Here is a 15,000-nt window from a genome sequence, read left to right on the forward strand (position 1 = left end):
CCTTGCTTAAACAAGTTGCCTGTTGGGAAAACAAAGAGAGCACAATAACAAAGGGAAAATTACAAAACAACATTTTGCAGTTGGACAGAATTGGCTTCCAAACTTGATGTGTTGATAAATAAATTAAGTCTGGAGAATTCACGACTTGTCTAGTAATGGTTAAACTTTATTGGGTTTTGCTTATTAATTAAGCGCAATATGAGTGAAAAGCACTAGTACTGCTACTACTACAGAAAAACAAACAAAGAAAACCTATCCATTCAAGAAAAGTTTACATTTTATACAGTACACATAATTGCTTTCTTGTGAATAAGATGAGAGAATTGATACCACTCTCCTACGGCTTTGTTGAGAACAAGGTTCTATTCAGAACCAATTGATCGTAAAGCCTAGGAACAAGGTAAAAAACCAGATTATCTTGGTCCAAAGGAAAATATATATTTATGTAATTACATTGTAAACAGGTATTAATTAATTCATTGTCTTATCTCATTTAGAGATAATTTCATTTAGAGCAACATAAGTGTAAGTAAGACTGGTAACTTTTGAGAGAACATCTTCTCATTCATTTTCATCTAACTCTTGTCACAAAAATCCATAAGCATATTTACCAAAAGAGAACTCCTGATCTAAATAAGAAAATTACTTAAAAGCAACATTTTAGCAGAAGGTCCTGAGTACATTAGTTTTTCTGCCTGTGGAGACACAAAATTATTAGAGGCAGCTATTGGCTAATTGTTTTGGTATAATTTTGAATGAGACTTTGGAAGTACTTAGGTGTGTTTCGGTGTGGCTGAAAAATTATGATGTAACATTTTGGGAGGAAGTACCACAACAGAAAGCAGTAGAGGCTGGAGAGTACAGCCAGAGCATTAAACATTAGGATGAATTTCCCACGGTAAAGCATATATTGTGTGACAAAAACAATCCAGGTTAAGATCAGCAGGAGGAGACAAAAAGTTATTGCTTTGGCCTCATTGTAATTTTTTGGTAGGTCTTTTCCCATGTAGGAGAAAGCAAAGCAAAGAGAGCACAACAATAAAGGTAAAATCACAGAGCAAGATATTGCTTTAGGATTAATTTCACAATCAAGTAGGATTTTGTCTGGGTACCAAACTTTGTTTTGGTAGGGTTTGGGTGCAGCATATGAATAGCTAATAAGAAGCAAGAAAGCCTCAGTGATAAATGCCACAGTGATGACTAGGTGCTGTCCATGATATTTCATCCACCAACTGTGGAGTTTGGGTATCTGGGCTGCTATTTTGAAAATACAAACAATTTGAAAAGAGCGCACAACAAAACATGCTAAACAAATAGTGTAGAATAACAGAAATGGCAAGTATCTTAATACACAGAAAGCAACTGTTGGCTTGCCAAAGTAAAAAAATACACTAAGACTAGACAGACTGAGACAGCCTAAAATTAGGAAGCACATTGGTCCCCCAGCAGATTTGACAACAGGTGTGTTATAGTTAACAACAAAGAGAACAGACATGGATAATGTCATGCCCACTAAGGCCCAGGCACCGACCATGATCAGTATAGCCCAGTTGTCTGTAAATGGCATATACTCCACTACACGCAGATCACATGAAATACTTCCTTTTTTAGACCATTGTGTGTCTTTGCAGTTGATGCAGTTGTAGCGATCTTCTGTTTAGACAACAAAAGGACAGACCATCATTAAACTGATTTTTGAAAAAGAAAATGCTGCAGGTAACTTATGATACATGAAACTCTTAAAATAATTTACCTGTGATGTTGATATAGGTTCCATTTGGACATATTTCACAGTTAAAACAGCATTTGTGGATTCCAGTTTGCTTTTGTACATATCCAACAGGACATTCTGCTGAACATAATGAAGTAGGTACCTGTTCAAGGATATTATTTTGTAAAATATACAGACAACAGGAAAAGGACTGCAGCCACAGTTTTTAAAATTTAGGGCCGCTCACTAAATACTAACAACCACCATCTGTTTATTTACTCGATAGTATGTTTTGCCCTGAATAACTACACTAGTGTGTCTTTATGTAAAAATGTATCATTTGAAAGGAAAAAAGATACAAAAAACGATGATTTGATTACTTTATACTGTCTAAAGTGTTGATATACTGTATGAAAAGATTCAAAAACACAACTTACATCTCCATCTGTGTACCATTTAATCATGGTGTTGTTGATGAAGAATTGAAGAGATGGATAAAATCTGTAAAAGCCAATCTCCTGTGCATCTCCAGTCTGATTCCAGAAAACTACTGAGTATGATCCAGACTTGAAATCTCCATTCTCATCAAATTGAATATTCTGGTTTAAAAGTGTAAAGTTTGACTTCTGCAACTCTTCTAAAACCTGTTGTAGGCATAAAGAGGTAACTGTAACAGGATATTCACACTTATTACTTAGGCTGTTGAAATATCCCAGAGAAAGGAGAAACTGCAGAATGGTGAAACCTTTTACAGAAAGGGTACATTTTAAGGATTTTGAGGACACAAGAAGTAGGAGGTAATGGCTGGATGGATGCATTTTAAGAGAGACGTAAGATTTGATACTATGCCTATGCCCTCCACTTGATCAGGTACTCTGCTGGAATAATAATCTAGCCAAAGGAGTCCAGACTTTAACATGATTGGTGCAGTATGGGGTGATCTTGACAGAGAATAGAACAAAATGCAGCTGCAATGTCCTTCAAGAAGCCTGGAGAACTATTTCTGATGTTACTTCTGATACCGACGTTTAAGCTCAATAAACTTAGAGATAGAGAGGGTGGCATCTTATTCTAGTTTACCCACCTTATATACCTTGCTCTATGCAGTGTGTGATCACAAAAAAGATAGGAAGGATCAGTATTTTAAAATGTTTAGACACACATAGAGGTTACAGTTGTCAGTAAGATGAAACACATAATCTCTTGAGTACTGTTTGCACACTTACCATATATGGGAACAGGGTAATCTTATCACTGCATTTACCATCTCCACATTGCAAGGCATTGTGTAAACCGTGAGCAATGGCATACACAGCTGAATAAACAGTAAATGAATAAGACGCATCTGCTGAAATGATATCCTCTGGTGTCACGTAGCTGCAGTTGCAAGCCTGATTACAAAACCCAGTTTGTGCTTCATTTTTAAAAAACGTCTGTCTTTTGGTAGAGTAGATAAAATTATTGAAGCCAGGTACTGTCTCTACTGGCTGAGACACACCTAGTACAGTTCCAATGTTTCTGATTCCTTTCATCTTGGAAAGCCTTTTGTTAATGGACCAGGTGTCACATGCTATCCACACTTTATTTCTGAAATTCACTTGTACTGCTGTCTCAACAAGAGCTTCTGAAGTCGCTTCTGGAGCAAAAACAATGACAACATGTATTTTTTGTGCTTCTATCTGTTCGAATATTTGGGAGTAGTTTGTATTGTCATTGAGAGCATTCGTATAAGCTAGGCAGATGTCAGTACCGTCGATCTTCTTTATAAAAAGATCTAGGCCATCACGACCATAATCATTGTCACTGTTTAGGAAAGCAACCCAGCGCCAATTGAAGTGCACTATGATCTTAACAATGACTTCAATCATCCCGTCATTGGAGTGCACTGTCCGTAGGAAGGAAGGAAATTTTATTTTATTTGATAGGCGAGAGCTGCCAACTCCATAACTGACCTGTCGAGAGAGTAATGGAGACATTTTTACTATTTCTCGTCATATATTCACAACTTTAGGTGAACTTCATTTTAGTTTATAATTCTAACTTACCATAGGAATGAGATCTGTCATGAAGAGCGGGGCTATAGTCAGGGCATCTGTGCTTGTAAAAGGGCCAACCACTGCCATCACTCTGGAAAAATTCTTGAGTGGTTCAAACCAAGGTTGAATCAGGCCATTTACTGAGATAAGATTTAAAATTCCTGGGAAGTTCTTTGTATCTGAGCAGTGGTCAAATATTTCATACCCAAGGGACACATTTGGCAGTATGTAGGTAGAGTTATTAATTTGTTCCACAGCAAATCTCATCATCTGAAACCTCCGATAGTCTGAGAGACTGAATGGTTGACTGTTGACAGAGAAAGAGAGTAAAAGCTTTTAAATGAAACATAAAAATTGTTCACAGCTGACTTAATGTAGTTATCTTAATGTAGTTACATGTAAATGTGCTACTAAGTTACACTCAGTGACTTAGTTTAGGTGAAGTTATATAATGTAAGGTGTGTCATTTGGTACTTTTAGAGTTCCACATATCAAGATTTGGTTAGAAAGCTTACCTGGAACAGTCAATGGCCTGTGGTTTTGTTTGATAAATACCGCCATGGGCATAATGAATATTAAAAAGTCCACCAATCAAATAATCTCCATCCAGATGGAAGTCTGTGGCTGACATTGTGCATTTAGTCAAAGTATGTAAAAAAGTTCCCAGCAGATACAGAGAAGTAAGAAAATGCCTCATAGTTACCATTTGCCAGTCTGATCTGGCATCTAATGAGATTACACTGTGCTTATAAGAAGCAATGCACTACTTGTATGAGCAAGTTACCACTATTTATTTCCATGAGCTTAATGATGCATGGCTGTTGATATCATACATACGTACTTGTTAATGGTTGGAAGACAATTCACAAATTAGTATGCAAAACACATTCAAGTTGCTAAGTGCCTTTGATGACTGGATAGTAACTGAAATGCCCCCAGCTGTGGATAAATGAGGCATTCTTTTAACTTGCACTTGATTATATGTTACCAAAAATGATTTATTAAAAAAATGTATCCAATGCAGAAACCCATTGTCATAATGCCTGAAAACTGCATGATAAAACTTAAGCCAAGAATCCTTGGAGAAGCTTGATAAATACTGGCAGCACACTGGTTAGAATAAATTTTCAAAAGAATGTAATAATACCACTGTCTTTAACAATCCCTAATGGCTCATACTACATGTAAATATGTTCATAGTTGTAAAAGTTTTTTGATTAGGGGTTTGCAAGAAAGTGGCAAAATATACTTTTTGTTAGAGACTGATAAAGCATTATATATATTATTGCTTTCTCTTATGATACAATTATTATTTTATATTATATACAGTTATTTATTATTACACTTTTTTCAGCTAAACCATAAAGGCACCGTAAATTTACTTGCAGATCTCTAAAAGAGAGCAGCATAGGAAAAGTGACAGTTAGTAAGACAAAGTAAATCAGAGAACTAATTAAGTGAATAGACACATTATTACAACCTTTCAACAGTCTTAAGTGATGAGTTTTCTTTAATGTAGGTTTTGCTTAAGGGAAAACCCATGTATGACGGTATACAAGTACTGATTTGGCTGGAAAATAATATGGGGTTACAAGCATATGCATACATGCAAACTGTATTAATAATTCGAGGATGTATCTTTGGGTTATGCCTAAATGATACATCCTGTTGCATAAACATCCTGTTTTGCATGACCTAACCTTTGACCAAACAGGACATTGGTGAGATCATTTGCACACACTACACTGTGAATAACAATGACAAGTGGCCAGGCATAAGCTACAGTTTCAACATAGTATTCATCATAAAACTGATTATTTTTAGAAAATATATATCCTAATATCATGTGTGTTCTTCTCGTGTTTTGTGTACAGGTATTTTTATGCCCCTATGGGTCACCTGCAATTCAATTCAATTTGATGAAAAATGTAAATGTTATCTGTATCAAATATTTCTTTAAAATATGCATAAAGAAAATAATTTTATATGGAGTCCTGCGCACATGTGGTCAGATTTGTATGACAACATTAACCAAATAGCTGAGCAGAAAATGAAGCCCGCTACACAACTGAGTTTAATTGAATGAAATTTACTGTTATTAAACTGCAGTACATTTTGATGTTAAAATGTTTAAGACAATAAAATTAAAAATATCACTGAATTTTATTAGCCTTTTAATTAATATATAATCTTGTAAGATTTCAAAGTGTTTGTATATTTAAGAACATGATCTACAGTGAAATTAACAAAAGTACAAGTTCCATGAGGGAAATATTGTTATTTAGTAGCTTGAAATACAATTGCTTCTTAACATATATAGATGTGTGACTGTGAAATTAAAATGATATTTCCAATGTTTTTGAACCTAAAATTGTTTTATACAGATTTATTTCACAACAACCATAAAACCATATATTACATATTATTACATACAAGAATTTTTTTCAGAAGAGATTCTGGCAAACCGTCAGATGTCTCAGGAGGGGAAAGCGGTGCTCTACCTGCACTGTGTATAGTGCTGGCGGAGCGCTGCTGATGTCGACTGAGAAAATTGTCAGGCGGTGGAAGGAATACTTCGAGGACCTCCTTAATCCCACTGACACGTCTTCCGAGGAGGAAGCAGAGTCTGGGGATGAGGGGAATGACCCGCCAATTTCCGGGGGCGAGGTCACTGAGGCAGTTAAACAACTCCTTGGTGGCAGAGCCCCTGGTGTTGATGAGGTCCGCCCCGAGTTCCTGAAGGCTCTGGACGTTGTAGGGCTGTCCTGGTTGACACGCCTCTGCAATGTTGCGTGGAGATCAGGGGCAGTACCTGTGGACTGGCAGACCGGGGTGGTGGTCCCCATCTTTAAGAAAGGGGACCGGAGGGTGTGTTCCAACTACAGGGGGATCACACTCCTCAGCCTCCCTGGGAAAGTCTATGCCAGGGTGCTGGAAAGGAGAGTTCGTCCGTTAGTCGAACCTCGGATACAGGAGGAACAATGCGGTTTTCGTCCTGGTCGCGGAACACTGGACCAGCTCTTTATCCTCTCCAGGATACTTGAGGGTGCATGGGAGTTTGCCCAACCAGTCTACATGTGTTTTGTGGACTTGGAGAAGGCATTCGACCGTGTCCCTCGAGGTGTCCTGTGGGAGGTGTTGCGGGAATATGGGGTGTCTGGCCCATTGCTACGGGCCATTCGATCCCTATACAACCGTTGCAAGAGCTTGGTTCGCATTGCCGGCAATAAGTCGGACTCGTTCCCGGTGGGTGATGAGCTTCGCCAGGGCTGCCCTTTGTCTCCGGTTCTGTTCATAATTTTTATGGACAGGATTTCTAGGCGCAGCCAAGTGGCGGAAGGCTTTCGCTTTGGTGGCCTCAGAATCTCATCTCTGATTTTTGCAGATGATGTGGTTCTGTTGGCTTCATCGGGTGAAGGCCTCCAGCTCGCACTGGAACGGTTCGCAGCCGAGTGTGAAGCAGCGGGAATGAGGATCAGCACCTCCAAATCTGAGGCCATGGTTCTCAGCCGGAAAAGGGTGGAGTGCCCACTCCGGGTCGGGGATGAGTTCCTGCCCCAAGTGGAGGAGTTCAAGTATCTCTGGGTCTTGTTTGCGAGTGATGGGAGAAGGGAGCCGGAGATCGACAGACGGATTGGGGCTGCAGCTGCAGTAATGCGGACGCTGCACCGGTCTGTCGTGGTGAAGAGGGAGCTGAGTGTAAAAGCGAAGCTCTCAATTTACCGGTCGATCTACGTCCCTACCCTCACCTATGGCCACGAGCTGTGGGTAGTGACCGAAAGAACGAGATCGCGGATACAAGCGGCAGAAATGAGCTTCCTCCGAAGGGTGGCTGGCCTCTCCCTTAGAGATAGAGTTCGGCCATCCGGGAGGGGCTCAGAGTAGAGCAGCTGCTGCTCCACATCGAAAGGAGCCAGCTGAGGTGGTTCGGGCATCTGACAAGGATGCCCCCTGGGCGCCTCCTGGGTGAGGTGTTCCAGGCATGTCCCACCAGGAGGAGGCCCCGGGGCAGACCCAGGACACGCTGGAGAGATTATATCTCTCGGCTGGCCTGGGAACGCCTTGGTATTCCCCCGGACAAGCTGGAGGAGGTGGCTGGGGAGAGGGAGGTCTGGGCCTCTTTGCTTAGGCTGCTGCCCCCGCGACCCGGCCCCGGACATAGCGGATGAAGATGGATGGATGGATGGAATTTTTTTCATTTTATTGTTCCATGAAACAATCAGCTATATGTCAGAAAAGATTTCCAGTATTTCTGTTCAACTGTATGAGTGCATTGCATATAAATACATTTCTCAGTAAAACAATTACACACAATTTACAAGGTTATCTATCTATCTATCTATCTATCTATCTATCTATCTATCTATCTATCTATCTATCTATCTAGATGGATAGATGGATAGAGCTATTGGCCTGATGAATATTAAAAAGTCCACCTATCAAATAATCTCCTTCTCGCTGAAACTCAGAATCTGGCACAGTGCATTGATCAAAGCCATGTAGAAAAGACCCCAGTGCACACAGATAAGCAAGAATATTCTTCATTCTTAAAGAGGTTTTTGCCAAATTACTGTGAACTATAACAGAATTTGACTGTCAGGCTTATGCCCGATATATAAGCAAATGCTTGCTCTTATCCGATGAAATACCATTTCCTCTTTTTCTACTTTAGTATACAAGTGGCTGCAGTATTTGCATAAACAAATGCTACCAAGACTTAGAACACAACTTAAAAATAGCATAACTGCACCACTTATATTAAACCAGTATTCAAGAAGAACTTTTGGAAAACTGCTTAAAGAAAATTAACTGATGCTATTGAAGTATTTTGTCAAGCATGGAAAAACATATGAAGTCACTCTTTTTAATGTATTTAGATGCCATTATTACAGACATGTAAGCCATGTAATTTTACAGTGTTACAAAACGATGTGATGAGTTTAATGTTAACACGATGTCAAGAGAGAAATCACACAGATTTAATGTCATTTTTTTCATCACTAGTTGGCATTTAATGTAGAGAGATGTGAGAAATTATTCACATTAGAATTTTCACATCTTTAAATTTTAATGGTACACCAACAGCTTTACATGCACATAATTGTTTGGATTTTATAATTACAGTACAACTGTTTGTAATACACTATATTACCAAAAGTATTCAATTGTTAAAAAAATTCCAATAAACACACTCCTTAATCTTCTAAATGTTTTATTTCATTAAAGAAGGGTCTTAAGTGTAAATTCTGCCACAAAGTGGTGAGATGGCTCACCCCTCCTCTTCATATCTGGCACAATGACTGTAGAAAACATCTGGCAGAGGAAAGAGAGGACATACTACTTGTCATCCATCTCATCAGTTATCTGTGGTTTTCATATTAATAATGTGAAGGTGGTTGCTTGGCAGGCGGGAGTAGGACCTAAATGCAGGATTCAGAAACATGAGGGGTAGATTAAAGATGGATTTATTGAACTAAAAAAAAGGTCAAAATAAAATAAATAGCAAACCAGGAAAATCTAATCTCGGATACATTGGAGAAAACATATTGTGAAGGAGGACACAACTATGAGGGATGACACGAACAAAGGGAGACTCAGGCAATATATACACACTAGGTAATTAGGAAGATAGGAAACGCCAGGGAACACAACTGAACATCACACATGAGATATGACACCATCAAAATAAAACAGGAAGTAAAATGCACACACCATGACAAGGTGAATTAGTAATAAAATATAATTGACATACTACGTTAAGGTAAAACTTGATCAGTAGTGAATACTCTTTTTCCCAGATAGCAACAGACTCTGGGCAGCCCACCCCACTGGCCCTCAGGATCCACCTGCCTATGGACAGGGCACCATTAAACAGTGATCCCTTGTGAACCCACAGCAGGTCTGGTCAGCGAAGGAGGCTTTTTGAAATTTTCATTTTAAAATTTACTGGCTGGGGTGGTACTTCTGTACTGTACACTGTACTGTAAACTGTCGTGTCAAATATGCTTCCTTTATGGAGTTACCTTTTCATTGAAAGTAATAATGAAGGTAACTGCTTTGTCCGAGTTTTTATTCAGAAATGTGAGATTGTGGCAAGTAAAGTTGGTTTATAACAAATTAGCTACTGGCATATTGGGTGATATAAGGGCCTGTCTCACCTTTGCACACTGCCTGGTTAAAATAATGTCAAATAATGTAAATACAGTTTTAACTGTGCTTCAGCCAGCTGTGTATTTCAAATGTTGTGTGAACTGTCTGGGATAAAATATGAACGTCCACTGAAGGAGTTGTTTTGTAAAGTCAGATGGCGTCTTTCTTCAATGTCTACTGCGCATCTAGTGTGGTTGTCCGTCAGACCTTCGTGTACCAGCTATTTATAGTTCAAATGTGGTTGTTGTGGATGTCTTTTCAATGTCAAACTTACACTCATTTTAGAGATTGGAGGATATGTTTTCTATAGGCTACCATTTAATTTTTTCATCACTTTGTTTACACCTTTAAATGTGTCTCCAGTTGTCATCTGCGGCTGAAACAAATCAAATGAAGCAATTGGAAAATGATCTGGAACAGTACACCACCTTGTGAAATGGGACTAGATCACAGAGGTGGGACCAAGTCATTGTTTTGCAAGTCTCAAGTAAGTCTCAAGTCTTTATCCTCAAGTCTCAAGTCAAGTCTCAAGTAATGTCAGGCAAGTCAGAGTCGAGTCGCAAGTCACTGGTGTAAAAGTCCAAGTAAAGTCACAAGTCTGAAATTTTGAATTTCAAGTCCTTTCGAGTCTTTAAAAAAAAAACGAAAAAAAGCATGTTGCAGTTATGCTAAATGTAAATATTAGACCATGTAATTTTTAAATCTGTGTTTTTCTCAACACATGACAAAATAGTGAACTTAGAAAATATACACAAATTGTGAAATTGCACCTCTTTAAAATGCAGCTCAATTAAACCTAGCTCCAAGAATAATTTTCACCGACAGTTCTGAGATAAGCTGCATGTTATTCTTGGATGCGGTTGTAGGACCGGCTTTAAAATCGCATGACAAAAATATCATACATAAGTAAATGATTTTTTTTTTTTAAATATCATTTTAAAAAAAACTGCATCACCAACGTAGCCTGGAAAACATTTGCTAGTTAGATGAAGTCAGCTATCTCATCGTAGCATATTTATATGCATATTTATACGCTTCTTGGAGTGAGTGCATACACTCATGAAGTTTAGTAACTTCCGGTCACTGCAACAAGCCCAGGTACAGTTTACCGACGGATGGGTACGGGACCTTGAAATGCACCGTGTAGAAAGTAAAGACCATCGTACGTATCATAAGTTTACCAGTCTCACAAATCGTCGTCATAAATACACATTCGTTAACCGTTTATTAATATAACCTTTGAGCTCAATGGTAATTAATTAGCAGTGGAAATAATTTCTGGTAGCATCACAGAAATGTAGCAGTGACAATAATATTGTATGCTGTAATCGTACTGGACAATTAGTGATACAAAACAACTGTTTTATCCTGTGAATAAAAGTATATGTTTTTGTTAATGTACCATAATAACAGAAGCGAAACACAATATTGTGTCAGGACAATTCACTATTTATGCACAATAAACACAGGAGCATAGCGCGACAATTTCTGTTCAGCGCCAGACTTGCTTGTAACCTATATCACCAATTATGTTATGAAAATGACGCATTAACTACAACAGCAGACTGACCTTTGTGGAAATGCTTGGAGCAGACTAACCTGTGAGCTGGAGTGTTCTGGGACGTTATATTTGATCTTTGAATGGCTGCAATCCAGGCCATCCGTCGCCTCTTTGTTACTTCGGAAACATGGCTCGAACAATTTATCTTCAACGACGTAATCTGATAAAAACGATCTCTTTACCCGTCGGCTTCCCGTGGCTGTCATGCGACCGGCTATTGCAGTTAATAATACAACAGCTTCTTGACATTTTTGTGTTTCTTTTTATCGCTGTATAACTGATTTTAATTGAAAGCCTGCGTGCGCTAGTACCGCTTGCCACGAGTTCCCAGAATCCTTTGCGGTTCTACCCGTGAATGACGTCACATTTTCAATCTCTATATAATATGCATGTTAAATTTTATATTTGGGGTAAAATATCAAGTCTTTTCAAGTAAACCGGTTCAAGTCCAATTCAAGTCCCAAGTCATTGGTGTAAAAGTCCAAGTCAAGTCAAAAGTCTTAGAACATTTTTTCAAGTCAAGTCTAAAGTCATAAAATTAATGTCTCGAGTCTGACTCGAGTCCAAGTCATGTGACTCGAGTCCACACCTCTGCTAGATCATAACCGTTATGTGTAAAGGAAAGCAGAGTGATCAGCTGATGACGATGGCACAGGCTCTTGCTGCTAAAACAAAAGTGAACAGCTACACAGTGGATTTTGAGCAATGTCCCCACCTTCTTACCGTCATGGGCTGTGTGCAGCAGGCAGGACTAGAGGACCCAAAATTCAAACTCCAGGAGGCAAAAGGTAAACTCAAAAAACAGCTTTATTGCTGAACACCTGGAACCGACACTAACCGAACAGGAATTACAAATTAAACTAAACAGAGAGGCAGACTGGCAGGCAGGCGGAACACAGTGTGGAATGAGGGAGAATGCAACACTGGATGGAAGAAAACAAAGTTCTTAAATACCAGTTTTGGTCAAGTTACTTGAAAAAAGTAATTAGTTACTAATTACTTATTCAAAAAACTAATCCTGTTACTTCACTGATTACTTATTTTCAAAAGTAATTAAGCTCCTAAATAAGATAAGATAAGATAAGATAACCTTTATTAGTCCCACACGTGGGAAATTTGTTTTGTCACAGCAGGAAGTGGACAGTGCAAAAGTTATGACGCAAAAATTAGAATACAATAAGAATAAATACAGTACACAGCTGTACAGAATAGAATAAAATAATATACTATATACAGTAGAATAAAATAGAATAAAAATATACAATAAGATAAAAATAGAATACGAATGCTATATACAACTGAGTAAAAATACAACGATGCCAGAAAAGATTATTGCACTTAGTGTTATTGCACATGTGTGGATGTGTGTTTTTGTTCAGTTAAAGTCTTTGTTGTGGAGTCTGACAGCAGTGGGGAGGAAAGACCTGCGAAATCTCTCCGTCCCACACCGTGGGTGCCGCAGTCTCCCACTGAAGGAGCTGCTCAGTGCTGTCACAGTCTGCTGCATGGGGTGGGAGACGTTGTCCAACAGGGATGACAGCTTAGCCGCCATTCTCCTGTCACTCACCACCTCCACTGGGTCCAGAGGGCATCCTAGAACAGAGCTGGCCCTTCGGATCACCCTGTTCAGTCTCTTCCTGTCCCCAGCAGAGATGCTGCCGCCCCAGCAGACCACACCATAAAAGATAGCAGAAGCCACCACAGAGTCATAGAAGGTCTTCAGGAGTGGGCCCTCCACCCCAAACGACCTGAGTCTCCGCAGCAGGTACAGCCTGCTCTGCCCTTTCCTGTAGAGGGCGTCTGAGTTATGAGTCCAGTCCAGTCTGTTGTTCAGATGAACACCAAGGTACCTGTAGCTGTCCACAGCCTCAATGTCCATACCCTGGATGTTCAGTGGTTGCAGTGGAGAATGCTTGTGCCTGCGGAAGTCTACCACCAGCTCCTTGGTTTTACTGGCATTGATCTGGAGGTAGTTCAGCTGGCACCAGTCCACAAAGTCTTGAGTCAGTCCTCTGTACTCCTTGTCGTCCCCATCAGTGATGAGGACGACATCACTAAATCTATTTTCACCTGTTTAGCAGGAGTGCAGCCAGTGGAGGTTTGCCCAGTGTTGCAGCGGTCATGTCAGTGGGGGGATCCGGCGGTTTCTCTGTGAATTTCACATTCCTGTGGCAGCATGCTCGGTGCTTGCTCAGATTTGAAGTTACATTTTTGCTATGGAAAGAAGTTTTCTTCGTCTGTACAGCGGACGCTAATGTTTTTGTCAGTTTTTACGGAATCAAACTCAAACTAAGATCAGTACTTCCACGCTTTAAATACTACATGGTCGTACTCTCCTTTTCTACGTAGCAGTCAGCTTTGCAGTTAATAAAAGGACAGGTAATGTTTAATCGCTCTGTTGCACACACAGCACGCTCAGCACGCTACCGGTGCCGCTCTGAGCTGGCAGCCAGCAGCTCCGACCTGACCGAGTCAGTAGTTATTTTTATTTAATTTTTTTATTTAATTTAATAACTGTACAGTACTCTGTTTATAGCAACCATTGTCCTTAATGTAAATATGTAAGAAAAAAATGTGTATGTTCCTGTTCTGTGTCCTGTGTACTGTTTGTTTGTATATGTGTCTTTCTGGCTGCTGTTACAACCAAATTTCCCCTTGTGGGACAATTAAAGGATTATTCCATTCTATTCTATTCTATTCTATTCTATTCTATTCTATTCTATTCTATTCTATTCTATTCTATTCTATTCTATTTATTTATTTCAATTCAAGTTGCCACAAGACAACTTACTAACGTGTACATAATAACCTAATACTCCTGTGTGCTATGGTTTTATTTGCATCAGCCTGCGTCTCCCAATTAATTTGTGTTTCTCCTACAGCTCCACATCGCTCAGGCGGCAAAAAATGCGCGTGCTCTTGGCGAGCTCGTTCCCGGTTTGTCATTACACAGGCTTGGAACCAGCGCCCTCTGCCGTCAGGGGCGTGCACTGTTTAATGGTAGTCATGTGACTGATGCAAGCCAGATCCTTTTCAAATTTTTAATTAATAGTTAAATGTTATTGTCGAGGGGCAGAGGCAGGACTCCACACGCACACACACATATAAAAAAAATGCCTCAAGAAAAGGCCTTAGAAAAGGCCTTATGCCATTTGACCTTAGAACTGAAGAAGCTTCTCGGATGAGAGGTGAAACGTCTTCAAGTAACTTAAAGAAGTCCAGACGCTTTTCTTTGCAAGCTCCTTTGACTCAAGAAAAGGGCACTTGGGGCACCCATCGGGAAAGAGGCAGGTGCTCAAGCCCCCCTCTGCATGTGCCTTTCAGTTAACGTTTAATTCCTGGTTATGTGCCACCCCAAAATATTCAGACATTTTTTCTACAATAGACAAACTCCAGTTCATTTGAAACATCTATCCTACACAACATCGGAGGGGTTACTTGAGAGCAGAGGGCTGAGCATTACAATTTGGAGGAGGAGTTTCCAAAACCCAGCCACACCATTGGCCCTGGGCCCCGAAGTGCTGCATACATCACAAGTGTTG

At 39.6% G+C, this 15,000-nt stretch overlaps 1 pseudogene; it reads right to left on the bottom strand.

Annotated features, from left to right (window-relative positions):
- Positions 1 to 1,093: 1,093 nt before the first annotated feature.
- On the bottom strand, positions 1,094 to 8,292 carry LOC113013576 (taste receptor type 1 member 2-like; annotated as a pseudogene).
- Positions 8,293 to 15,000: the final 6,708 nt, after the last annotated feature.

This window comes from Astatotilapia calliptera, chromosome 20 (genome assembly GCF_964374335.1).
Source record: "Astatotilapia calliptera chromosome 20, fAstCal68.1, whole genome shotgun sequence".
Lineage (NCBI taxonomy): Eukaryota > Metazoa > Chordata > Actinopteri > Cichliformes > Cichlidae > Astatotilapia > Astatotilapia calliptera.